Source organism: Peromyscus leucopus, chromosome 16_21 (assembly GCF_004664715.2).
Source record: "Peromyscus leucopus breed LL Stock chromosome 16_21, UCI_PerLeu_2.1, whole genome shotgun sequence".
Taxonomy (NCBI): domain Eukaryota; kingdom Metazoa; phylum Chordata; class Mammalia; order Rodentia; family Cricetidae; genus Peromyscus; species Peromyscus leucopus.
Window position 1 is genome coordinate 66781782 of NC_051084.1, and position 26580 is coordinate 66808361.

General features: G+C 42.2%; 1 pseudogene; it reads right to left on the reverse strand.

Annotated features, from left to right (window-relative positions):
- Positions 1-834: 834 nt before the first annotated feature.
- LOC114705382 lies at positions 835-1834 on the reverse strand (annotated as a pseudogene).
- Positions 1835-26580: the final 24746 nt, after the last annotated feature.

The window sequence follows — 26580 nt, forward strand, 5'->3', positions numbered from 1 at the left end:
GCAATTAGTGATCTTCAGTTCTGTAAGATAAGATATTTGGGACAAATGATCCACATCACCTCTTAGGATACTGAGTGATGGTCAACTCATTATTCTTTTTTTCTGCAGTTGATATAAGATTTATTAATAGCATTAAATGACCATATATTTCTTATAATTATTTCTGAAGAAAAAAGATTTAAGTGGAGGAAAATTATTTTTTCAATGATAAAAATTATTTTTCAATGAAAAGAAAGTCTGAAATAAAATAATCTTAAAGTTTGTCATACCTGTATTTTTCATAGATTTCTAACAGATCAGTCAGTCATCAATATAGTCATTAAGACTACAGACTTTTAGCCCCAAGTGTCTGAGTTCCAAACCTTATTGGACCAGTTGGGTGTCCAGTGGAATTACCTGATATTTCTCCTCTGGAAGATGGAGATAATGATAAGTAATTTGCAAGATGTTAGACGAGATTTATTTATTTATTTTTTAACTATCCCAGAACTTTATTTGAATACATTTTCTTGAATACATTTTATATAGAAAGTTTGGACTCTTTATGCTGGGCGCCCCTGGTAAATCTCATGGAGGCACTGAACCATAAGAGTGCCAATCCAGAGACATCAGAAATGGAAACCGGGAGCTCCGTTTTAGGACTGCTCTTTAAGATTTGTCTCCAGTCAAATCAAGCCACTCCCTTAAAAACTGCGTGAGGTGTTAGAGCATCTCCGTGAAAACAGCTGACATGAGGGAGGGCATTTAGATTCTTGTGTTGAATACTTAAATACTTGGAAATAAAAATATTCAGCTTTGAAGTCTTCAACACTGGAAAACTTTCAAGCCTAGGGTTTATAGCCAGGAAGGCTGCATCGTGTTCCTTAAATTGGACTGATTTCCACAAGGCTGGTCTTCAGCTTTGGCCTCCATTTCTACTGCATCACCATCTCCATCTACTTCTGTGTTTTCTCTCTCAAGCCGTTCCAGCTGCCTGCAAGTTCGGTCTCACCTGTATCTGTGACCACTTTGGGCTTCATCTGCACATTGACCACACCCCTCTTCTCCTCCGTCTTCCCTTTGATGGCTGCCACAGCCTGGTTGAGAACAGAGAGGCCTTCTGTTCTCGCTAATATTTTTGTTGTCATACATACCTGGGTGGAGCTGTTAGGTTACTCTTGATGAGCATGGTTTCTGTAGAACAGTTCAAACCTGCTCTCAGGGCTTCTTTTACAGCATCAATTCCCTCATAACCGTAGCAAGCTACTTCAATATCTGATTGAATTTTGACAGCTTGTGGGGTCAAACACCCATTGATAGTGTTAATGAGTACTTCTCGTTCATTTTCATTCAAATCTAAACTATTCAAGATAGATGGATCTGAGACTGCACGCTTAAAGGCATCGTAAGCACCATACCCAGGTTTCTTGGACTTGTCATCACAGACCCAGGCAGTCCTCTGGAACAGTCTTTTCAGTTGCTCATCCTTGGTGTATTCTAGTACCTCAGCAACATGGTGAAGTGTGCTATAAACAGTTTTGGATTTTGTGAATGTGTCTTCACATCTGATTGCTTCCTCTGGAGAAACTCTTCTTTTTGACAAATCAATATAGCCTTTTTCTTTGTCTGCTCTAATTACAACTACACACTCATTTCTGTCGATGCGGATCAGTTTGTTTATAGAACAGATACGTCTTCTGGACAATTCACTAAGAAGAATCATGCCTTCAATGCTATTGTATTCCAACAAGCTGACATAAACCTCCATTTCAGCAATGGATCTTATGTTCACCATCACTACATCTTCCAGCTCAGGGAAATTGTGTTGATAAAATCTACAACTTAGACCCAGCATTCTGAGCTGTATGTGTGAATCTCAAACTGTGGTCCCATGCCATGCTCCTTAATGCCAATGAAGAGACTCAGTACACCAGTACTGGACGCTGAACCTCCTCAGTGTGCACTTTGCTCAACCCTGACAGGATTTATTAATGGTCACAGAAAGGGAAAAAGCAATAGCCATCTTGAGAGACACTTCTCCCACCCTCCTCTAAAGGTATTTACTGATCAGCAGTTTTAGAACTGACCAGAAGTTGAACTCATGGGAAGATAAGGCTGAAACAATAAATCTATGTATTCTGGACTTGGTAAAACAGGATATGAGGAGTAATGTCTTGAGTTTACATGTCCTCTATGTTAAGGAATACGAATTAATACTAGTCATCTGGCTATCCATATACCTGTTTAAAGCATAAACTGTTAATTTTTATTTAATTATAAGTTATTAAAAAAATAAATAAAACAGAACCCAAGAGGTCCATTTGACTAATATATCTACAGGATAACAAATTGGTCTGGTTATTGTTACCTCACTTAGAGATGTTTTCAAGTCAGGCCTAGATTTGTTTGGCTCAGACATATTTAATAGATAATGGTCCTCAAACCCGGCAAAGATCTGATGAATATGGTGTTTAAATTATTTAATAAAAAGCTTACACTAACAAACAGAGACGCCCAGCTTCCATCATTAACTCCCAAGGTTTCCAAGGAAGATATGGAACAATGACAAGACGATGCCTAGACTCAGCACCTGCTGCCAGGGATCTGGCCCAGAATGGACAAATGAGACACTGACAAGATAAGATTAATCTCTCCCAAAGTTACTTCTACACAGGGAGAAGTTTAACATTATGGGCCCGGCAGCCAAGACTGATGCTGTTCTGACACCTGTCCTGCCAATGCTATGAAGACTACAGGAGCCTGGGATGATGGCGGTCTAGGCAATGGATAATATCTGTCATTTTTTAATAGATTGGGAAGTCTGCACTCAGGTAAAATTTATCCTTCTCAGATCTCTGATGGCATAGGTTGGGGTAGCTGTAGATTGGTTTGTCAGCTTAGAAACATCAGGTAACCAGAGTCTTCCACGAGGTTGCAGTCACCTTATCAATTCATTGATCAATGCATTAATTAACTGTCATTGCATTAAAACTTAAAACTTTCAGAATTTAACATTAATAGAATTCTGACAAGCTAATAGAGCAATGACTGCTTATTGTTTGGATTGTGAGCTCAAGATTTTAGATTTCTTTTGGTTATCTTCTGAATATAGATTTATAGACAGATACGTATTACCTGCTTTTTCTACAATATGTATTTCACTACTGATTGATAACACTAATATATTTACTAAGGCTGTGGGCCTAAAAATTCCAAATAAGTTAACTTTTGTCTCTAGTCTATACTGTTTCAGTGGGCTTCCATTTGGCTGGCAGACACATCCAGGCATTGGCTATTGACTTCAACCTGTGACACATGGACTTGCTGAAAGCTGATATGGACCTTCTTCAGCTGATCAATGAACCAGACGCTTCTAAATCCCCTCCTGTTTTTGACTAACATTCTGGCTTTCTAGGGCCCTGAAAACAACGTCCCAACATCAGCAGGAAGTAATTACAGAAACAAAAATGTCGCTCTTATTCCTTTCTGGAATGTTAGATCAAAAAAAAAAAAAAATTCTTGTCATAGGGAACCTGAGATAACTGGTCCCTATTCTCATTTTCAAGTTCCTTCAGGATAAGGACTTTTGGCCCTTCTGCTAATTACTGTTGGCTCTTATGTCATCGATGCTTTAACTAAATAATAATTCCTGTTTGGATACCACTAAACTGATGATACTAGAATCCCTCACCTCGATTTCTGAGGTTATGTTACAGAATAGGCTAGGATCAGACCTCCAATTCTTACAACAAGAGGGACTACGTGCAGTCCTGGGAGAGAAATGATGTTTTTATATAGATCATTCCAGGCTGGTTAAGGACTCTTTGGCCAAAGTAAGAGAAGGCCTCAACCAGTGAAAAGGGGACAGGGAAGCTGGCCAGGAATGGTTTGAATCTTGGTATAATAGTTCCCCCTGGCTAACAACTCTAATCTCCACTCTTTTGAGACCCCTACTGTTACTAGCCCTCATATTAACCTTTGGACATCACCTCTTAAACAAGTTGATGCAATTCATCAGAGAAAGCTTGGGGACCATCCAATTAATAGTGCAAAGGACTCAAACTCAATATGAGATCCTCAACCAAGATATAAAAATGTGCTGTCTGACTCGGGGTAGGTATTGACAACCCATGATTGGGTGTTCTTGAGATACTAAGAGAGGAGGGAATGAAAGGAAAAAGCAGTAGCCATCTTGAGAGATGCCCTCCCCCCAACTCCCCTCTAAAGGTATTTGCTGATCGGCTGTTTTAGAACTGACCAGAAGTTGAACTCATGGGATGATAAGGGTGAAACAATAAATCTATATATCCTGGACTTGGTAAAACAGGATATGGGGAGTAATTGACTCAACTGACCAGATATTAAACTCATGGGAAAATAGGACTGGAACAATAAATCTGAATGTAATATATCCTGGGTTCAGCAAAAGCAGGACATAGGGAGTAAAAAATTTATGTCTCTGTAGATACCCTGAATCCTGTTAGCCATCAGTAACCTCATGCTTATAGTTTAACCAGTAACTTCAAAGAACTACCTCACCCCAGCCCCCTCATCCAATCCCAAGATATGTAACCCTCTACATGTAAACCTTTCCTATATAAACCCCTTCAAGTGAGTGCTCAGACCATCCTCCTGCACCCACTATATGGAGTGTTTGGAATACAGACCAAGCCCTGGGCTTGCTTTGTTATTAAAAAACCTCTGTGTGCTTGCATCAGATATTGGCTCTGTGGTGGTCTTGCCTGGGGGTCTTTCAACTCAGGAGCAACCACCACCACCTCTTGAGCAAATGCTGCTGCTACATTTTTTTCTGTTGTTAGCCATGTAACTTCAACAACAATCCCAAGAGAATTGTTAATGTATGCAAATCCACCCATGTGTAAAAGCCTTTAAGACAGCTTGGCCCTTCCACCACTTAGTGAAATCTACCTAATAGTCCGTGTCTGTAAAGATTTAGGAGACACAGTGAAGACAGCATGGCTTTGGGTTGAAATAAGCAGTTCCACAGGAGGGGGGCTATTTCAATAGAAGACAATCACCATAAATCTTTGTTAAGAAGTGAGTTCACTGGAATTTGTCAACAAGTGCCTGCCAAGTGAAGTCAGCAGGAGAGCTGTAGCTTAAGGCTGTAATTAAAGAGTAAATGTAAAACAATGGAGATTAGGTGGTGCAAAGAGGCCATGAGGCCACCATAAATACTAACTCACATCCCACATCTCAGTGAGATCTAAAAAGTGCCTGGCGTTCAGATGGCAAAGAAGCAGAGAGCATTGTGTTTGTGGCCACGGTGTGAAGAAGGCAGGCTAAAACCCAAGTGAGGAGAGGATTTGGATCAAGCAAAGAGGTGGAAGCTCGTGGCCAGCTAGGAAACCAAGAAAAGGCTGGAAAATGGAAAAGTCTGTAATTCTTCTTGAACATACAAAAGACACGAGGTCACGGGCAAAGTGCTGCCCTTTAAGTTAGGAAACAGACCAGAGAGGGCTGGGGAAGTGGCTCCGTGGGCAAACGGTTTATAGCAAGTTTGAGGAGCAGTTTGGATCCCCAGAACTTACATGAGTGTCCAGGCAGGTGTGGAGACCTCCTGCAATCCCAGTTTGTGGGAGGCAGACAGAATGCCTCCAGGGCAAGTTGGTAGCTGTTCTAGCCAGAATTAGTGAACTCCAGGTTCAGTGAGAGACTCTGACTGAATAAATATAGAGCTCAAGGGAAGACAATGTTAAGCCTCTGGTCTCCACACACATATGCATTCATGTCCATCCACACATCTTACATATGTACGCATACAGTGTTAGTTATTTAGCGGCGCTCTTACTCCGCAAGGAAATGTCACGAAACACAACAGAATCCACTAACAAGAGTTTTATTAAGATGAAAGAGACAGATGAGTGCTCAAGGCTGCGGAGAGATATGTGTGTGGAGAAAAAGAAGGAGGAGGAAGCTGGGAATATGGCGCAGGCTTATAAAGGCTGGGTGGCGCACGCGTACACAGGTCGACGTGGCTACTCCACGCATGCGCTCTTACACAACCATGCAAAGCCACAGGGTCCTGGACATGCGAGACGCCTTGACCCGGAAATGACTATTTTGACCTGGAACTGGCTAGGAGGAAGTGTCTAGGTCCACCGGGCATGCGAAAACATGCCCCAACTGTGGGGGCGTGTTATGAATCCATCACAAAGGAAGGGGGAAAGATGAATAGATGGTAGACAATCACAATTTCTGGGGACAGAAAACTTCATGGCACAGAAATAGGCAGCTAGGTAGGCAAACTATCTTAAGAAGTTGTCAGCTGGCTCAGGGAAGGATGGATATAAAATTTAGTTGATGAATTGCTAGAAGCTATGTGACAGCTTTATGAGTTGACTCCAGGAGACATACACGGTCATGAGGAACTGGAGGCCCAGACAGTTAGGAGATCTCATGTGGATCCTGGGAATTGAACCCGGGTCCTCTGTAAGAGCAACAAGTACTGTTAACTGTGGAACCATCTCCCCAGCACCTTGAGACATACTTCTAGAACTCACCCTCCAGAAGAGCAGGCTCATTCAGAACTCATCACAGGACCATGGAGTGCCATCTTTTTTTACACTTTACCTCAATAAAGGCCTATTTTTTAGGAGTTCCCTTGCCTGGTACCTCATGTTTGACAGCCAGAAAAGTATATGGCATGCTAAAAGAAGAGGGGAAAAAAAATCACACTTTGAAGAAATAGAGTGAGTCTGAGAACGGGATTCAGATAGAACAGGGATGTTGGGGTTCAGATTGGAGATTTAAAATTATGATGACTGATACGATGATCTCCAATCCCATTCAATGTACAGAAAAAAATAGGATTTTAAATGTATTTGTCTGTTCATACCCATCTAGGCTGACTCTGTAACTTTGCTATTGTGAATAGTGATGCAATGGAAATTGATGGGGAGCAGGCATCTCTCATGTCTATGATACATGAATTTAGACTCCTTCAGGTAGATAGCCAGATCACATGTGACTTGTTATTTTTTTTCTTTTTCTTAGGAACCTCAGTGCTGATTTACATATTGACTGAATGATTTCACAGGCCCAGAAGCAGTTTGTGGCATCTCCCTTGTCCTGTACCCTTGCTGGCTTTTAAGCTTGTCTTATAATTCTTTGAGAATTGGTTTGTTGTTTTTCAATTGATAGCCAGCAGACTGGGTTAAGAGAGCTAAAGATGTTGTATGTTAGCCCATTTATTTATGTTTTTTTAAAGTTCATGATATATTCTAAATATTAAACTGTCAGATGTTTAGCTAGCAAAGATTTCCTTCCATTACATAGGCTATCTCTTCAGTTGGAGGTCTCTTTGCTGTGCATAGTATTTTGATTTTCTACAACCACATTAGTCTGTTTTTGGCATTATTTCCTGAGTGGTTGGAAAGATTTATGTTTCTCCCCCTTTTCCTCTACTAGTTTCAGTTTCAAATCCACGTCAGGGTCTTACATCCATTTTGAATTGATTTTTATACAAGGTGAAAAGAAGGAAACCTAATTTCATCCTTCTACATGTGAATATTCAGTTTTTCTGGCACTGTTTGCTAAAGCATCTGACTTTTCTCTAATGTAATTTTTATAACTTTGTCAAAATGTAGGTGGGCATAGATGTATGGGTTTGCTTCTAGGTTCTCTATTTCTTTCCTTGGATCTATTTATGTGATATATTGCACTTACTGATTTGACTATGTTGAACTGTCTTTGTACTCCTGGAACTAAACCAACTTTGTCATGGTGATTGTGGTGATTCGAATAGGAATGGCCTCCATAGCCTCATGTATTTGAATGCTTGGCCCATAGGGAGTAGCACTATTAGAAAGTGTGGCCTTGTTGGAGTAGGTGTGACCTTGTTGGAGGAAGTGTGTCAGTGTGGGAGTGGGTTTTGAGGTCTCATATGCTCAAGCTACACCCAGTGTGGCACACAGTCTCCTTCTGCTACCTGTGGATCAAGATCTAGAACTCTCAGCTCCTTCTCTAGCACCATGTCTACCTGCATGCCGCCATGTTCTACCATGATGATAACGAACTAAACCTCTGAAACTGTAAACCAGTCCCAATTAAATGTTTTCCTTTTTAAGAGTTGCCATTGTCATGGTGTCTCTTCATAGCAATAGAAACCCTAACTAAGATAGTGATTTTTTTTTCTAATATGCTGTTAAATTTGGTTTGCAAATATTTTATTGCATCTATGTTCATTAAGGATATTGACCTATAGTTCTATCTATCCATCTGTCCATCCATCCATCATTCTTCTATCTATCTATCTACCTACCTACCTATCTATCTACCTACCTATCCCTATCTCTTCCTCTAATTGTATCCTTATACAGTTTGATATCAGAGTAATGCAGGCTTCATGAAATGGCTTTAGTAGTGTTCCCTCCCTTTCTATTATATGAAGTGGTTTGAGGAGTATTGATCTGAATTGTCTTTAAAGGTCTTCTAGAACTCATCAATGAATTCATAGAAACTTTGGCTTTTTTTTTTTAATTTTGGAGATTATTACTACTGAAAGCTCCTTTTCCATCATATATCTGTTTAAGTTATTTATATCTTCTTGGTTTAACTTTGGTAGATTATACTTATCTAAAAATTTATCAAATTGCTTTAGATTTTCCAACTTACTAGAAATACAGATTTTTCAAATTACAACCTAATGATTCTCTCAGTTTAATTGGTATCTCAGTTTAATTGTAATGTCTCCCATTTCATCTTTAATTTTAGGAATTTGGATTTGTTCTCTTTCTTTTGCTTAGTTTGCTGAGGGTTTGTCAGTCTTGTTTATCTTTTCAAAGAACCAACTCGTTGTTTTACTATTTCTTTGTATTGTTCTTTTTTATTTCTATTCCATTGGTTTATGCCTTGATATTGATCATTGCCCTCAATTACTGATTTGGAGTTTGGCTTGTTCTTGTTTTTCTAAGGCCTTGGGGTGCATCATTAGGTTATTTGTTTTACAACCCTGATTTTTGTCCCAATATATTTATAGCTCTAAAGGTCACTCTTAGAAATGGAATCATTGTGTCTCACAGGTTTTGGTATACTGTGTTTTCATTTTTAATTCTGTTCTAGGAATTTTTATACTTCCCATTTCTTTAATGATCCATTCATTGTTCAACAGTATTCAATCTCCATGAGTTTGTACATTTTCTTTACTGTTAATTTCTAGTTTCATTTTACTGTGATCAAATAGATTATAAGAAACTATTTTGATTTTACTGTATTTTTTTTAAGACTTGCATTGTGTTGTAAAATAGGGTCTATTTTGGAGAAAGTGACCATGAGCTGTTAAGAAGAATATCTTATTGCATGAAATATAACTGTTTTACCAGATTTCATGTGCAAATGTTTAAAATGTCCTTGATGACTGGGTGGAGGTGGTGCTTGACTTTAATCCCAGCACTTGGCAGGCAGAGGCAGGTAGATCTCTGCATTTGAGGCAAGTTTGGTCTACAGAACAAGTTTCAGGACAGCTAGAGCTACAGAGAAAAAATCCTGTCTTGGAAAAACCAACCAACCAAACAAACACAACAACAATAACAATAACAAAACAAAAGAAAACAAAAATCACAAACAAACGAAAAGCAAAACAGAAAAACTTTGGGGCTGGAGAGACGATGGCTCAGCAGTTAAGAGCCCTATCTGCTCTTCCAGAGGACCCTGATTCAAATCCCAGCACCTACACGGTAGCTGACAACTCTGTTAGTTACAGCAGATCCAACAGCCTCACACATACGTATATGCAGGAAAATCGCCAATGCACATAAAAGTGAAAAAAAAATTTTTTAATGTCCTTAATAAATTCTCTCTTGGTCAATATGAAGTGACTCTTTTATTAAATCCCTTCTGCCTTTGAAGTTAAGTTCTAGTTCCTAGGGATGTCTTTGTCTTTTCTATTTTTATGTACTAATTTGTGTTTTCCAGTTAATATATTTCTTGCAGGCAACACACTAATTTTTAGTTTAATTTGCTCTTCTTTGTTTTTTTTTTTCAAGTTTTATTTATTATTTTAAATTACATGCATGTGTGCAGATCTCTGTGGGTAAGTATACATGAGTGATGGTGTCTATGGAGGTCAGAGGCATTGAATTCTCTAGACCTGCATCACAGGCAGTGATGACCACCTGACATAGATGCTGAGAGCCAAAGTTAGGTCCCACGTAAAGGCAGCAAGTACTTATCCATTTCACTAGCCCCAAGTCTTTTAGGGATGTCTCATAGATTTCTCATGTTCTTTTCATTGTTCCTTACTATCTTATCTTTATTGTGGTCTGAATTCATTCATCTTCCCCTCAATACTTGATACTCTATATTCTTAAATCTCTAGAGACAGCACAAACTGAGTGCCATGTGTTCAAATGTCCAAGATTATGGGTGGTGGGGTGGGGGGACATTTCTCATTCAGATCACCATGGGAGATTTTTGTGTCCTCTTTGATTTCACTGAACATTATTGTGCCCATTCCTCTGACTTCTTCAGGATATCATCTACCTCACTCTTATTAGAAGCCATTATTATGGATATGGCAATTTTTGGAAGAATCATGTTGCCTAGTTTTTGTTTGTTTATTTATTTGTTTTTTAATGTTCCTTGCTACCACATTATGACTTCTGCATCTGGGATTAAGCTATTGGTTAGATTTTTTTTTTCAGATCAGTGCTGTTCTCCCAGTTGAAGTATTTGCAATGACCAGGTGGGACTAAGTTGTAGTAGGATTGAGGTACAGTTCCTCCCTGCTAGACTGGGAACTATAGATCAGTAGCTGCACTCTCAGCCTGTATGATAGGGGTATGTGAATACCACCCTTTCTAAATACTGTGATTCATAGAGGGGGAAAAAAAAGACTTTTCTCAGGTCATCTCAGAAAAAACAGCTTTATTTTATGAGGCAAATAGCCTGAATTTGATCTGTATCGTTCCTGCCTGGCTCAGGTTCATGGGCTACATCCTTCTTTACCCATAGCTCTTACCGTGTCCATTCTCACGCTTCTTGACTCCTCTAGGCTTCCTTATTGCTGCTCTAGCCTCTGCTTCAGCCTTGTAACATTTTAACCTAAGTACCCAGCGCGAACTGCATGTCATCTTGATGTCTTCAGATTAGAGTTTATAAGGGAAGAATTCCAACAGTCAGCTCATAGTTATGCACTAGACACAACCTCTATGTTCACTGGTAACACTATGATTGGCTTGGACCAGAGTTCCCCCTCAGCCCACTGACTAGGGGCAGAAGAGTGAGTTGGCTGGTACAAAGTGTACTTCTTCAGTGTTATTGTTAAGGTTGATTCAACATGAACTTTCTCCTGAAACCAGAAAGCATTGGCAGGGATTCCCCGCTCACCCCTCATGACTGCAGCCTACTGGGAAGTATAGGGTAGTAATTAACCACAAGGAGACAGGAATCCTATCTCGGTCACTTGCCATCTACATGATCTTGGATAAATTACTTAATTTCTTAGACCTAGTATGGAAACTGAGGATGATCAGTGCGAGTATGTGATCCGTGCTCAGTATGTAGTAAGCACCCATAGAAACTTAGTACTCATCATTAAATGATCAGTGGGAAACACTTGGTATGTAGTAAGTAACCATAGAAAGTTAGTGCTCATCACTAAGGTTCTGTCTGAGTTGGAGAGGTGGAGGTGGTTATGCCAGAGCATTAAGGATAGTCCCTGCGCCAGCTCACTCAAATGCTTCTTCTTCCTCTTGTCTGTGGCCTTGCCTTATCCAGGCAACCTGTTCTTAGCCCCTATATTTTCTTATTTGGTCAAATCTACATATAGGGTACCTGTGGTGCTTCCTTGATTATGGGTACTAGACTATTTAACCGATTTTCAATCTCCTTAGCCTTATCCTTCTTTTCTAGATCTTACACTTTCCTGTTTACCCCCACTATTTTGCTTGTTTGTTTGTTTGATTGATTGTTTTGTTTTGTTTACAGGGTTTCTTTGTATAGCTTTTGGAACCTGCTCTGGAACTCACTTTGTAGACCAGGCTGGCCTTGAACTCACAGAGATATACCTGCATCTGCCCCCTGAGTGTTGGGATTAAAGGCAAGCACCCCCACTATTTTTCTGCATCCTTTTCCTCTTCCCATGTTGGACCTCTCCTTCCCCTCTTTCTCTTAGCTGGGGCACAGGATAAACTACCATGATGAGGAGAGCACAGTGTGCCATGGCTTAAAAAAGAGAGGTGTTTGCTCTCTTTGCTTCCTTGAAATAGTTTAAAAAGCTACCCAAGGCTGGTGACATCTGTTCCCATGGAAACAAAGATACAAGGCTGGTAGAGTCTGTCCCAACAGAAGCAGCTACCCAAGGTTGGTGGTGTCTGTCCCCATGGAAACAGACCCAAGGCTGGTAACATCTGTCCCCACAGAAGCACAGACCCAAGGCTGGTGGCATCTGTCCCCACAGAAGCACAGACCCAAGGCTGGTGGTGTCTGTCCCCACAGAAGTTGAGACCCAAGGCTGGTGGCACCTGTTCTTACAAAAGCAGAGACCAAAGGCTTGTGACATCTGTCCCCACAGAAGCAGACCCAAGGCTGGTGGCATCTGTCACCACAGAAGCAGAGACCCAAGGCTGGTGGCATTTGCCCCCCATAGGCATTCCATTCTCAGATTCAGCTTTCTTCTTTCATGATATTGCACTCTTTCCTGGGCAGTTATCCATAACCACCTTGATAAAACCAGGTCCACATATTGTAGCCCACGAGGAGGTGAGGGGTGAAGTGGAGAGCAAAGAAATTCCTTTGAAAATGTGTAATTTGGAAGTAGGGGTATTGGCCCAAATTCAGTCAGAAGTCTGTGCTGAAGGGCATCTGTGTGGGTATGTGCTCAGCCAAACCCAAGACCCAGAAGAAAGCTAGACACAGCTGTAAAAGGAACAGGTGGGCAGTGTGGCTTCAACCAACCCAAGGTCTAGGTGTGGTGTTCATAGGACATGGAATGGTTTCAGCATCATGGGGAAAGTGCTCTCCACCTGAAACACCCCACTGGGTCTCCTCTGTCTGAACAATGCTTCTTCAGCACCACCTTCTTAACTTCAAAGGTAGAGATGCATGACCTCTTCAAGTGTCCCATGACACCTGGAAGTCCTCAGCTGCTCGTCTGCATCTTCCTTCACCATCGTGAGAAGGCCAGTTGATCTGTTAACTCGCTCTACTGAGGGTTTTTCTGTTTGTTTGTTTTTTGCTTGTTTGTTTGTTTGTTTTTTCAGAATAAGAGCTTCATCTAATTCTGCTAAGAATAAGGAATACTGAAATAGGATGTTGCTGCAGACAGATATCATGACAAGATCTGCTGGTTCCTGACAGTAGACATGATAATGATGCCTATGTTGTTTGTGGCGGCCAGCCTCTACCAAGCCTTTTATTGCATATATGATCTAATTCTCATGACAAACGTACAAGTAGATTTTCCTTTCATTTTTAATTAAAATATCTTTACATTATTTATTTATTTATTTTGTACAGAGTGTGGCCATGGAGCGGAGGTGGAGGGCAGAGGGCTGCCGGCTGCTGTCAGCTCTCTCTTTTCACTGTGTCTTCTGGGGACTGAACTCAGGCCGTGAAGCTTGGTGGCAAACACCTTTATCCACTGAGCCAACTTGCCAGCCTTCTCTCATTCTTCCTTTCAAAATGAGAAGACTGAACGAGAGAGAAGTCGAGAAAGATTCTCTAGGTCACATGGCACTGGGACTCACGTGACTGGATCCAGAGTTGATCAATATTCACTTCATTAAGCAACCTCTGCAGTGGAGGCCCTTATTAAATTGGCTAAACGCTGAACACCTTCCCCAAAAGTCGCTGCCTGTGACGGGCTCCATCCCCAGCCTTCCGCTCTGAGTTCTGTGTTCCTGTCTTCTCACTAGTCTCAAAGCAAGTGGCCTCAGACACCCTACCATGAAGAGGACTTTGAATAAGATGACTGGCCTGACAAGGAAGACCACAGCCGGAGTGAGGACCCATTAGTGACAGCAAGCCAAGTCCTAAGGTTGGATGCAACCTGTTCTTTCCTTATTAGGTTGGAAATGGTATCATTGGAGAGCTGTTATTATCCTTCGGGGGGACTTCCTAGTCAGGAATAAACTCAGTTTAATTCACTTTTTATGATACATTAGCTCATGGATTTTCATTGCTAACCCTGACAGCCTTTCTAATCCCTAACTCAAAAAACATAACTTTTCCCTTTCTCCCTGTTATTGGATACCAAAATCCTAAGCCTGTTGCCCTGACACTCTGGGCTTCCTCGATGTTTTCTGTGATGATGGCTCTCTTCTCTTCCTTCTCCTTCATAGCTGCCTGCCAGTCTCAGTAGCTGCACCTGCAGCAGTGTCTCCCCCATTCAGCCTTCCACTTCCCAGAATTCTCCTCTCCTTGTCCTGCCTACTTCCTGCCTGGCCACTGGCCAATCAGTGTTTTATTTGTTGACTAATCAGAGCAATTTGACATACAGACCATCCCACAGCACCTGCCTGCTTTCTTGGACCCTAATAAGAAAGGCTTGGCTATTTCCTTTCCTCTCATCCATCGCATTCCTCCCAGCACATGTCGAGGTTTACAGCTTCTCTGTCCCCCTTCCCCTCTCCCAAACACTAATGAAATAGTCCTTAAACTTACCTCTGAGTCAGTTTATAAATTCTTTTATCAATGAGACCAAGAACCCATCAAAGGGAATCCTAGTCCTCCAGCTACTCTATCTTCACACAAGCCTTTTTAAATAACAGAAATAAGCTGGGTCTGGTGTCACTGGCTGCTAATTCCACCACTTGGGAGGCGATGGAAAGTTCAAAGTCACACTTACCAAAATAGTGAGTTCAAGGATAAACTGGGTATATAATACCCTGTCTCAAAAAACGAAAACCAAATAATAAACAAAAGCCAAAATTGTTAGTGTCTGTGTGTCACCAACCATTAACAATGTTACTTGAATGTTAGCTGGAAAAGGGAAACATGGTCTACATTAATGTTACATCTGAGTATCTTTCCATTCGTACATTTTCAATACTTATAGGGCAACTTAACATCCCAATAACAGGAAGCTAGAAACAAAACCCACCAATTTCTGTTAACATGCAGAGCATGAAAGATTATAACTCTTCCAATATAAACTTGTAATAGGTAAATAATATGTTGGGTGAGTGTTTGCAAAGGTTTCCCTCCGTCCCCTCAAAACCACACTAAAATAAATGTCTCCGTTATTCTGATTCCTTAGTTTTGTACTCAGTGAGAAACATATTTAAACAGTCTTATTAAATGAGAAACACAGAGTCAAATAAAGAGTTAAAAGCCGGCTGGGCATTGGTGGCGCACGCCTTTAATCCCAGCACTCGGGAGACAGAGCCAGGCGGATCTCTGTGAATTCAAGGCTTGCCTAGGCTACCAAGTGAGTTCCAGGAAAGGCGCAAAGCTACACAGAGAAACTCTGTCTCGAAAAACCAAAAAAAAAAAAAAAAAAAAAAAAAAAAAAAAGAGTTAAAAGCCCAAGAGGTCAGAACACTAGCGAATAGCCTTTAGCTTACCAGCCACTGACGTCCTTCCCCTGAGAAAAGAGACCTACTTCCTGTGTGTCTGTATATTTTATTGACTTTCTGGTCTGCCTTCTCATTGATTCTAAACCCAACCACATGACTTCTTCGTCACTGCCTGTCTATACAGACCTCCAGGTCTCTGTAGTTGGTACTTGGATTAAAGGCATGTGTCACCAAGCTGGCTATGTCCTTGAACACACAGATACTGCCTGCCATGTGATTGGATTAAGGGCATATGCTGCCACTGCCAGACTTCTGCTAAATGGCTTGATATTAGCTCTGACTCCCAGGCAACTTTATTTATTAACATACAAATAAAATCACATTTCAGCACAAATAAAATATTACCATACATATTTGTAAATGGGAACTGCTACTGAGCTTTTTGTTATTGTTGTTGTTGTTGTTTTTGAGACAGGGTTTCTCTGTGAATCCCTGGCTGTCCTGGAACTCACTCTATAAACCAGGTTGGCCTCAAACTGCCTCTGCCTCCCAAGTGCTGGGATTAAAGGCATGGGCTACCACTGCCTAGTGGGAACTGCTACTTTAAATGCTACTTTTAATATTCTGTGTTAAGTCCCAGGATTATCTAACTATCCTAGCAAATCTAGACATGGTGCCACATGCCCACAATCTCCAAACCCAGGAGGCTAAAGCAGGTAGTTCTCTGGGAATTTGAAGCTTTCCTGGGCTACATATTTAATTCAATGCCAGGCTGGCCTACATAGAGAGTCCCTGCCCTAAAAAAAAAAAAAATCTTCCCACCAGAGTTTTAAAGGCCTGTAAAATTTAACTAGTAGCCTGCTAGCCCATGGTCAACATCAATGCCATGGAATCTAATCCCTTCTTTGAGTTTGAAACTTTGATCTAGGCTAGAAATGCCATTGAATCAAATGAGAACCGTAAGTAGAATACTTCATGTTTGTATTCCTTTAATAGCATAGAATTTCTGTTAATAATGAAATGTCTGCATGTATAGTTTTGTAAACAAACAAACTCATTAAATGGGCATTGTGATAATAATTTATGTTTGCAGTGCAGTGGTCTAATTTGTGAGTTAATGAAGCATGGATTAACACTATGATTCTTGTGGTTTGAATGTGAAATGTCCCTCACAGGCTCAGATGTTTGAACACTTGGTCTCCAGTAGGTGGCACTGTTTGGGGAGTGGTGCAGCCTTGATGGAAGAAGTATGTCGTCACTCTTTCTGCTTCCTACTTACATTTGCAATTGAGACCTTTCTGCTTCCTTCTCCTGATACCATGTCTGCCATTTGCTGCTGGGCCTCCCCACCATAATGGACTTATCTCTCTGGAGTCATAAGCCACAAAGTTGCCTTGGTCATATATTTTACCACAGGGACAGAAAAGTAGCTAATACAGAAGTGGGCACCAGAGAGTGGGCTGTTTTTGTGAAGAACCTGACCATGTTGGTTTTTGGAAGACTGTGGAAGTTTTGGAACTCTGGACTAGAAAAGCAGCTGGATGCTGTAAGGAGATCTTAAAATGCCATCTGAGTAGGAGCCTGGATGACAGCCGTGCTGGGAGTAATGGGGATGATAGAGGTCAATGTTAGCAACAGGTTGCCTGTTCTTACGTTATTTTGACAAAAGAATCTGACTGCTTTCTGCCCACATCCTGAGAACTTGTCTGAGGTTAAATTAAAAAGTAGTGGACAAATTTCTTTGGCAGTGGAAATTTCAATACTGAATAATGTTGACTCCATGGCATGGTTATTATTGATAACACTTATGCAGAGCTAAAATGAAAAAAAATCACTTGGGGCAGAGATAAATACAAAATGTACAATTTGTAGGAAAAAAAGGAGCACTAGGAAGCTTAATGTTACAGTCAAGGTGTGCACTTGAGGAGAGCTATACTTGTTAAAGAGATTGTGCCTCTAAGGTGTAACCTCAGGCTCCTCACTGGAGCAAAGGGAAGGATGCCTCAGGGTAAGGCTCCACCCAGCTAAATTTCTACCTTGTTGAAGAGCCTAAGGCATTTTCTGCTCCTGGAAAGCAACTGAATATAAAACACTGCTGCTGTGTGATTCAAGGGGATAGGGTCTATCCCCAGCTGGCAGCTGAACTTGGCAGTGTCATCTACATGGTTTTGCAGTGGTTCTCAACCTGTGGCTTGTGACCCTGAACAATCCTTTCACAGGGGTCACCTAAGACCATCTGCATATCAGAGATTTACCTTACAGTTCAGAGCAGTAGCAAAATTACAGTTGTGAAGTAGCAACAAAAATAATTTTATGGTTGGGAGTCCCCACAACATGAGGAACTATATTAAAGGGCCACAGCATCAGGAAGGGTGAGAACCACTGGGTTGGAGGCATGCAGGATGCAAGAGAGAAGTGCCATGGCTTCTTTTCTCTCAGTTTCACAGAGCCACAAGGGTCAAGCGGCACCTAGCAGGGATCCTAGCATGTCTCAGACTGCCAGCAGGCAGGAGAAAGCACCAGGAGGGCCTCTGCTGAGCACAGCACCAATTGTATTGTAGAAAAAAAACAAAACAAAACAAAAAACAAACAACACAGTGGCCTTGGCAGGTGGAGCCAAGGAGGACATGGCAGAAAGTCACTCACACCATGCAGGCAGCATCCACATAGAAAGTTTTATTATTAAAGGGGAAAGAGAGAAGGGAGAAGGGAAGAGAGTGAGGGAGAGAGGGAGGGAGACAGACAGAGGGAGAGACAGAGGTGTGTGCACCCTAGCAGCAAGATAAAGGAAGGAAGAGATTGAGAGAAGGGGAGGGGCTTTCTCTTAAAGAGGACTTCACATAAGTTGTCAGGATGCTGGGCGGGTCCCCAAGGGGTGGGTCTGAATGCTAACAACAACCAAAAGCAGCTTGGGGAGGAGGTTATTTGGCTTACATTTCCAGGTAGCAGTTCACCACTGGGGGAACGCAGGACACTAGGTCAAGGCAGGAACTGAAATCGAGACCAGGAAGGAACACTCCTGACTAGCTTGCTTCCTCTAGCTTACTCAGCTGCTTTTCTTACACAACAGGACACCTGCCCAGGGGTGGCACCACCCTCAGTGGGATGGGTCCTCCCACACCAACCATCAATCAAGAAGAAGTTCTGCAGTCATGCCCACAGGCAAATCTAATGGATGCAGTCCTTCAATTCAGGTGACTCGAATTTATGTCAAGTTTAACTAGCGTGCATGTAAACATTCAGTCACTTTTAGTGCTGTTTTGCTTCTGTGACAAATAGTAGTAGCTTTCCTAGCAATTCCTTCCACCTCACGTCTTTATAATTGATTAAATTATTAAATGAGGTTCACCTTCCCTGGATGCAAAATTAAGGACTAAATGGTCTCATCAAAGACTCCATATCCAAGGAACCCAGGAGCCCCATCTTCTTGTCATCCCACTGTCCACAATGGTTTTCTACCCCTTGACTTTATTAATCGGTCAGAGTCCACACATGCCCAAAGCACGGAGTGAATGTTAATCCATCTTATCCTTCTTCCCTATGCTCATGAAGCTCTAAGCTCTGAACTGCATCCAGGTTTTGGACATCACACAGTGGCCTGGCTGAACCGAAGGACACTGACTAGAAACTGGTGCTTTGTGTCGTGTGTGGCAGTGGTGTGGTCATCATCAGAAGCAAAGTAGAGGTTCCACAGGTGGCAGAGGGACTGGACCAAATCTGAGGATCCATTCCCACCTTCTGACTCTGTGTTAGAATATCCAACCCTTTAATCACTGAAAGCTCCCTCCTGGAAAAGGTCAGAAAGATGTTCAAAGAATGTCAGATATGAAGTAATCAGAACCAGGTATAATGGCGGATGGGTGTAATTACCACAAAGTAAACCATTAACTTTATATGCTAACTAAAAAAAAATCAGTAATAAAAAGGATGTAAATTTTGCAAAGCTTGGAACAGATCTTGTGAATTGGGGATAGTTCTTAAGAGACAGGAGGATGACCTAGCTGACCCCGAGTGTTTTCCCCAGTCTGGGAGATGTGCCTTGAGAACAGCTATGGATCTCACATGAAATCATAGGAGACGGGAGTTAAGCATGAGGCAACATCCCTTGTTTTGCTCTTCTTAGCCCCCTGGGTTTTCAAGGCTCATGGCCAAAGTTTGAAGACTAAGAAGTGAAGGGGAATGTCTGCAGCTCAGTTTATCCACATAGATTCTTAATCAGTTTCTACCATCTGTATTGTGAAAACATTCTCTAGACTAAACTCAGGGCTGAGAGAGTAGCCAGAGTTCACTGTTCACCTTGTTGCTCCATCTAAGGGTTTAGGTCATCAAATAGCATTGGACCAAGCTGAGGGCTAGCCTCTGACAGTCAAGCCTCTTCACTGGTGGTCTACCTTGAGCATACCACCCTGCAGGTGATGTTTCAACAGGCCTGGTGAGCTTGGAAGCTGATCCTGTGGTACCTTTTCAATGGCCTATGAAGAGTTCCTTGGCAGGCATCCTCTGGGAACTGAAGACATGAGTGACCGACTCATTGCTCCAAGATTGTGATTTTAGGACATGGGGTCAAAGTTGTCGAGTCTGGGGGTCTGGGTAATGTTGTGAGACCTGGGCTTTACTCCCATTCTCTTGGCGTTGCCTTAGATTATCTGCTGCCAGTGGTCACATGGTAGGCCTCATGGAGGAATCTCCCAGCCTTTCTTTATTGAGGGGCTTAGAAGGTCTTTCAGTTCTGGGATTCTTGGGCTCAGGGAGTCTGTTTGGAGCTGGAGGTCAGTTGCATCCTGAGATAATGAAGAGCTGTTACAAAGTGTTCCTGGGCCATGTCTTCATTCTGGAGGGCTTTTTCATAACTTTCAGTCCTAAAACAGGCTGTTCATTGGGGGGAACTTGGCAGGACAGGCTGTAAATATTTGCCTGTATTACATTGCTGGAGTCCTGATTCTTCTATCCAGGGTTGAGGCTTTGGAGGAGGACTCTTAGGACAACACAAACAATAAAAATACTAAGGAAATGAGGAAAATGTCTGTAGTGTGTTTTCCCAGGGTTCTGGTGTATACTAGCTGCTTGCCATATTTATTATGAAATTCTTTGCAAAGATACAATAGTAGGCTATACTGCAATGTGTTATTATTAATTTCATTTTTCTAATACAAAAAAAAATAGCTGTTTAGGTATGAGAAAGCATTTGAGGGTCATATATACACAATGGCAAAGGGACAAAAGATTTGATCCTATACTAGCTTTCTTTGTTTTGGGGTTTTTTGGATATTTTTTAAAATTTTATAATTAATTTAATTTTACATATCAGCCACAGATTCCCCTGTCCTCCCTCCTCCCACCACCACCCCCACTACCTTTCTTTGAATTTCTGCTGGGCATAAAAGGTCTCTTGACGTTATCCTGCACCCTCAGCTCTGGACTCACCAGCTATGAGTTATGCACAGGATATTTGAGATTTTTTTTTATGCAATCAAAAATAGAAGTTGAGAGTAAGTTGGGAGGTGATACAGGATGAGTTGGGGGCAAGGGGGGAGTATAAAAGATGTAAATACAGATTTGTGTGAAATACTACTCCCCAAAAAACAGTTAACAAAAGAGTCTCATCTCATAATTCATGGGAGAACATTTGAGAAAATTAGAAAGAGAGAGAGAAAGAGAGAGAAGGAGGGAGGCAGAGAAAGACAGGAAGGAAGGGAGGAAGGAAGGAAGGAAGGAAGGAAGGAAGGAAGGAAGGAAGGAAGGAAAGGAAACTAGGTATGGTGGTTCATGCCTGTAATCCTTCCCTCAGGGAACTAAGGCAAGAGGGTTATGATTCCGAGGCTTCCCTAACTATGCTGAGCATGTATAACTTATTTAGAAATTCTATTAAGGTCAGGGAGAAGCAGTTTGTAGGCTCTCAAATCTGAAACTTTTGTAAATGTGTATGAAATAGGTAGGAAAAGAGGTCTTGGGACTCTGAGGGTTGGTCTCAACTGGTCCAGGACTGCCAACCGCTTACTAGGCTAGAAGCAGCTTGTGGGGCCTGGAAGGTGGCAGTGGCTTGGAGAGGGGCATTCACATTTGCAGTGTCTTTGTTTGAAGACAGAGGTTCAAGTAGCCCTGCCTGGCCTCAAGGCTATTTGGGGAAGATGACCTTGAAATCCTGGCCCCTTCGCCTCTGCTTCCAAGTCCTGGAATTCGAGGTGTGTTTCGCCAGCCCCGGCCTTGAATTGGAGTCTTCTTTGGGATCTTCACAGCTTTGTACTTCTGGTCTAGGGTCACAAGGCAGAAACAGAGGGTATGGGTTGTGTGTCTGTGAAAGAGGGCAGTTGGAAAGAGCATAGGTGGGAAAGGCAAAGACAGGAAGACCGACTCTGTGAACAAAAACTCCCCCAAAGAAGCTGTGTCTGAGGAGATGGGTACTGTTAGAATGTTAGTGCTGTGGAGAAGCTGGACTGTGGCAGGCCCAGAGGCTAGCTCCCGCCTCCGGGGTGCCTTTCCTTGCCACTGTACAAGACTAACATTTATGACTAATAGATAGAAACCCTTTAGAACCTATTAACCTAACAGAGCAGTGGCTCCCACCAACCCCACAGCTAAGACCGTTATCAGATATGAGCTCGGGCCTGTAGAAATGCTTCTCCATTTGCTGTAACTGTCTCTTAAATGTACCCACCAATGTATTTGAACTAGCCTTGACTTATGACTTTTTTGTTCTTTAGAACTATGAGACCACCTCCCTGTTGGAACATGAAATCTGGGGTAGCCTTGTGAGACCAAAATGAGCCATCTTAGAAATAAGACCAAAATGCTTTCACCCTAAAACTAAGGCCTAAGATTTCTCCTTTTAGGAATAGGCCATTAGTTACTGAAACCAGTCAGTTCAGATTCCAGAAACAAGGAAGTGTAAAAGTACAGAGTCACAAGATAGTCACGAGGTAATGCCTGCCAGACTATGGAATGTCCTCTCCCTGGTTTCCAGGGTAACTGATCACCAAAATGCCCCCACCTGAGGGCAGCCAATGAGAAATGGTGGCGGGCAACCACTCCCTTAGAAGTAATTTCTAGAAGTCCCTAGAAGCGAGCCAATCAGAATTGTACCCGTACTAGCACCCCTAAATGATGTAACCTTGTGACTTTTCCCTTTAAAAACTGAGCTTGCAGACAGGTGGGCGCTTCCTCCAGCCTCCACTGCATTGGATGTATTGGACGAAGTCCCTGCCTAGGCTTGTATTGCTTTTGGATATCCAGAATTAAACCTTGCTTTTGCATTCCGGCATGCTCGTCTTTGGTGGTCTCTCTGGGGGTCACAATCTGGGCACAACATTTGGGGGCTCGTCCGGGATCCCCAGAGACCCCCCGCCGGGACCCCTAAGAGCTCCGGAGGTCCATCTGCACGGATCGGTAAGAGCGCTCCATTTTCTTGTCTTTGCTTTCCTTTTATCCGAAGCTGGCAGTTAAATCTGACAGGCTCACCTTGGCGGACACGCCTGTAAGGTGACCCTGGAGGAGTTGGAAGACATTCCAACCCCTCATCAGGACGCGGGGGTCCTCACAGGTCCCCCCCGTCATAGGACGCCCGAGAGGGGTCCGTCTGTTAGGATGCCCGTGAGGGGTCTGTCTGTTTGGACACCTGTGAGGGGTCCATCTGGGGATCGGGAGACTCTGTTGAATTCTCCCTGTCCCATCCGTAGGTCTTTGGCATTATCGAGGTTCCCTCTCCGGACTCTCGTCTGCCTGGACCATCTGTAGGGCCCTTGTTCTTCCTTTTTGTCTGTCTATCTTGTTCGTCAGTGTTATTTGTTATACCTTCATAAATGTATAAATGTGTGAGAACTGTGGCCACATGTGTGAGTGTTTTATGCCTGAGCTTGTGTATGCATTGGGACTTGTGGGCCGGATTGCCAGCCGAAGGGATGGAGACCCCTTCGGTGGTTGAACTGGCACAGACTAACCTAACATTGCTTCCTTGCTCTCTCTGACCAGAGCACAGGCAGCAGGCAGCAGAAAGCCTGCAATGAGTCCGGCAGGCAGCGGCTGCACAGCTGCTACTTTGGGGACCCAGGGCGCTGCTGAGAGGGCTAGGCGGCCTGTGAGCGTCACGGAGCCTAGATGCAGCGGGTTCGGGGCCCCAGCTCACTCACAAAGCTGTGGAGTAGAGGCTTGGCTGCATGGGAACTAGGCATGGCTTTGTGCTAGAGCGGGCTGTGAGCACTGTGGGGCCCAGATATGGCCGGCAGGTTCTGGCTGGGTTCCTGTGTGGACATGGGGCAGAGCTGGCGGGAGCCAGCAGGAGCCTCAAGGAGCTCAGTGTGGGGGCTGGTGGAGAACTAACTGCCCCTCCAGGGTCACAGCTGAGGAGTGGCCTACAGGTCTGTGGGCCCAGCCAGGGCATGGAGTCACTTTCAGTCTGCCGTTATCCTGTACTTGAGGGTCTGAGGTTAACAGCAATCTTTTGTCTCCATGGTGCACACTTTCCCCGTTCTCTTCCATGCTGTTGGGTGGGGCTCCCAAGACCTGCCCTGTGGCTAAAACCTGATCAAGGTCTGGCTCCAAGAATGGAATGTCACCAACAGTTTCTTGTCTGCGGTACAGTGCTGATGCAAATTGAGAGTTATTCTTGTTATGGTATGTGCATGTATTTCTGTTCTTGTTTAAAATATTGTAACTTTACAATATAATCTAGAGTACTGAGGGAAATCACAAGAAAGATTTTCGTAAGAGTTTCTGTTTTGAAGGAAAAGAAAAGGTGGAATTTGTCTAGAGTAAATGTCTGAGGGATCAAAGGAACGGACTGAGGGTACATGGAAGGTCGTAGAAGGTCAGAGCGGATATGATGTAAACTGTTTGTTATGGTTTCTTATACCTGCAAATACTGAATTTGAAAGTTAATTCTTATTGGTTTTCATCTTAAAAGTGGGTAATGATTCTGCAAACTGCTTATGTGTGTATGTATACAGGCATGTGACTTGAAAATGTAAGCAAGCTTTAACTGTATGTATGTATGTGTGTAACTTGGATCCAACTGTGTGTATGTGTGCAAGTAATTATTGTTTAGAAAAACGAGCTTTAAACAGCAACCACGTGGCTCCCTCCATCTTGGCTAGTGACCTCATGGGCAGCCATGTGGCTGGCAGCCATCTTTTACTAAGGTTATAAAGATCTACTCAGGTTAACACCTAATACTTATGTCTTTACCAAGTGTTCAACAGCAAGTTTCTAGAGAATTTAAATAGATGGCAACATATGTTTAATAAATAAGGTATTTGATTAATATTAAAACTGCACATCAATGCTTTTATTCACAGGAATATACCTTGCTCTGACAGCCAAACTTTGCAACATAAAGGAATCATAGGAAACAGCTGAGGTTTGCAAATGTATGGCAGGACCAGAGTTCCAAAAAGAGTCTAGTTGCAGTGGTGGACCTTAGCAGTTTTAAAAAATTCCAGTGCCAGGTGATGATCACCGGAAGCACCAGCCATAGTAAAATGGAGCAGGCAGGCTATGTATGTGCTGCCAAAGGTAGGGTCAAAGAAATCATCCAAGCCTCTAAGTAAAAGAACCAAAAAGATTATAAATGAATCCCTGATATTGAACTTTGGGATTGTTTGCACTTTGGAGCTTGGTTTTTCTTTACACAGATTGTAGTGATGCCATGTTTTCTACACCTTAAAGTAAAAGAAGATATTTTATTGTTGATATTACAGAAGACATTTGAGAGATCTTAATATTTAAGAACAGTTTTTATAGTTAAAAACTAATGGCTTAAAAAAATGTTTCTCCTTATATTGATATTTTGTTTTGGTTTCCTCACTGAACCTGTATTTGATGCTAGAAGAGCTTCAACTTAAAAGCATTGTTTTTAGGCTACTTAATATAGACTGTTAGAGAACATAAATAATCAGTCATAAGTAATCAAGTTTTTTAATTGTAGTCAGGGTAAGTAAGTACTGATGTAATATTACAGGAATGGGTTTACTCATTTACTCAGTCCCTTGCATATGTTTTCAGGGTTTAGCTTGAAACAAGTAATTAGAAACAAAGTTTGTCTATTCAGATATACCTGGACAGCCCTCATACTTCAGAGATCTACAGAATACGGCATTTAAATGTTGATCTAAAAGCTTACTATATCAGACAGGCTTCCATATCCTAGCAGTGACCCAAGGTCTCCAAAGAAGATTACGTAAGAGGCACCACAACATCTCTGCCTGGATTATGACAACACTGACCACAGGGCAAGATGCCCCAATGCAACGCCTGCTGCCAGGACCCAGCCCAGACTGTGGACAAGCAGTAGGACACTGGAATTGATTGCACCCTTTTGCCTGATCAAGGTCAGTCTTCCATGTCCCTATTCCACAGAAAAAAATACTCTGCCTTATGGACCTGATGGCGGAAGAAGATTGATGCTGTTCTGACTGGTGCCTCCAACGCTATGGAGACCTGGGTAGGGATTGGTCCCTGTAATTTATAGGATTGGAAGCTTCTTGGTCTGCACTCAGATATAGTTTATCCTTCTCAGATCTCTGACAGTATTGATGTCCAGGCTAGCTCTAACTTTGTCAGCATGGCAGCATCAACCAGGTCCTCATACAAGGCTATAGCTTTCTTGTTAGCTCACTTTTAGGAAAATGTTCTAAGATATAAAAGTTTAAGTAAGTCATAAAGGTTCAGATATGAGTCTAAAATGAGATATGTTTCAGATTACTCTCCTGTTCTATGGTTCAGAGCTTAACATTTAGGAACCCCGATGAGCTGGTAGAGCAATGACTACTTACTGTTCAGTCACAAGCTCAATATTTTGGATTTGTTTTAGATGTCATATTTAAATGTAACTTGTTGGGACTCAAAGGTATGAGTCCACTTCTGCTGTTTTACAAGATACCCATTACCTGCTTTGTCTACAATATGGATTTCAGTACAGATTGGTAATACTAATGTATCTAAAACTTTTATGTCATTTTGTAAGTAGGCCTCAAAGGATCAAAAGAGCCATAAAAACCTAGACCCATTTCACAGAGGTTGAAAGGACCCCAGATAAGTATTCCTAAAGATGGTATTTTTCCTCTCTCCTGGTCTTGGAACTACTGCTTTTCCCATTACTAAGGGTATGGACCTAAGGGTTCCAAATAAGTTC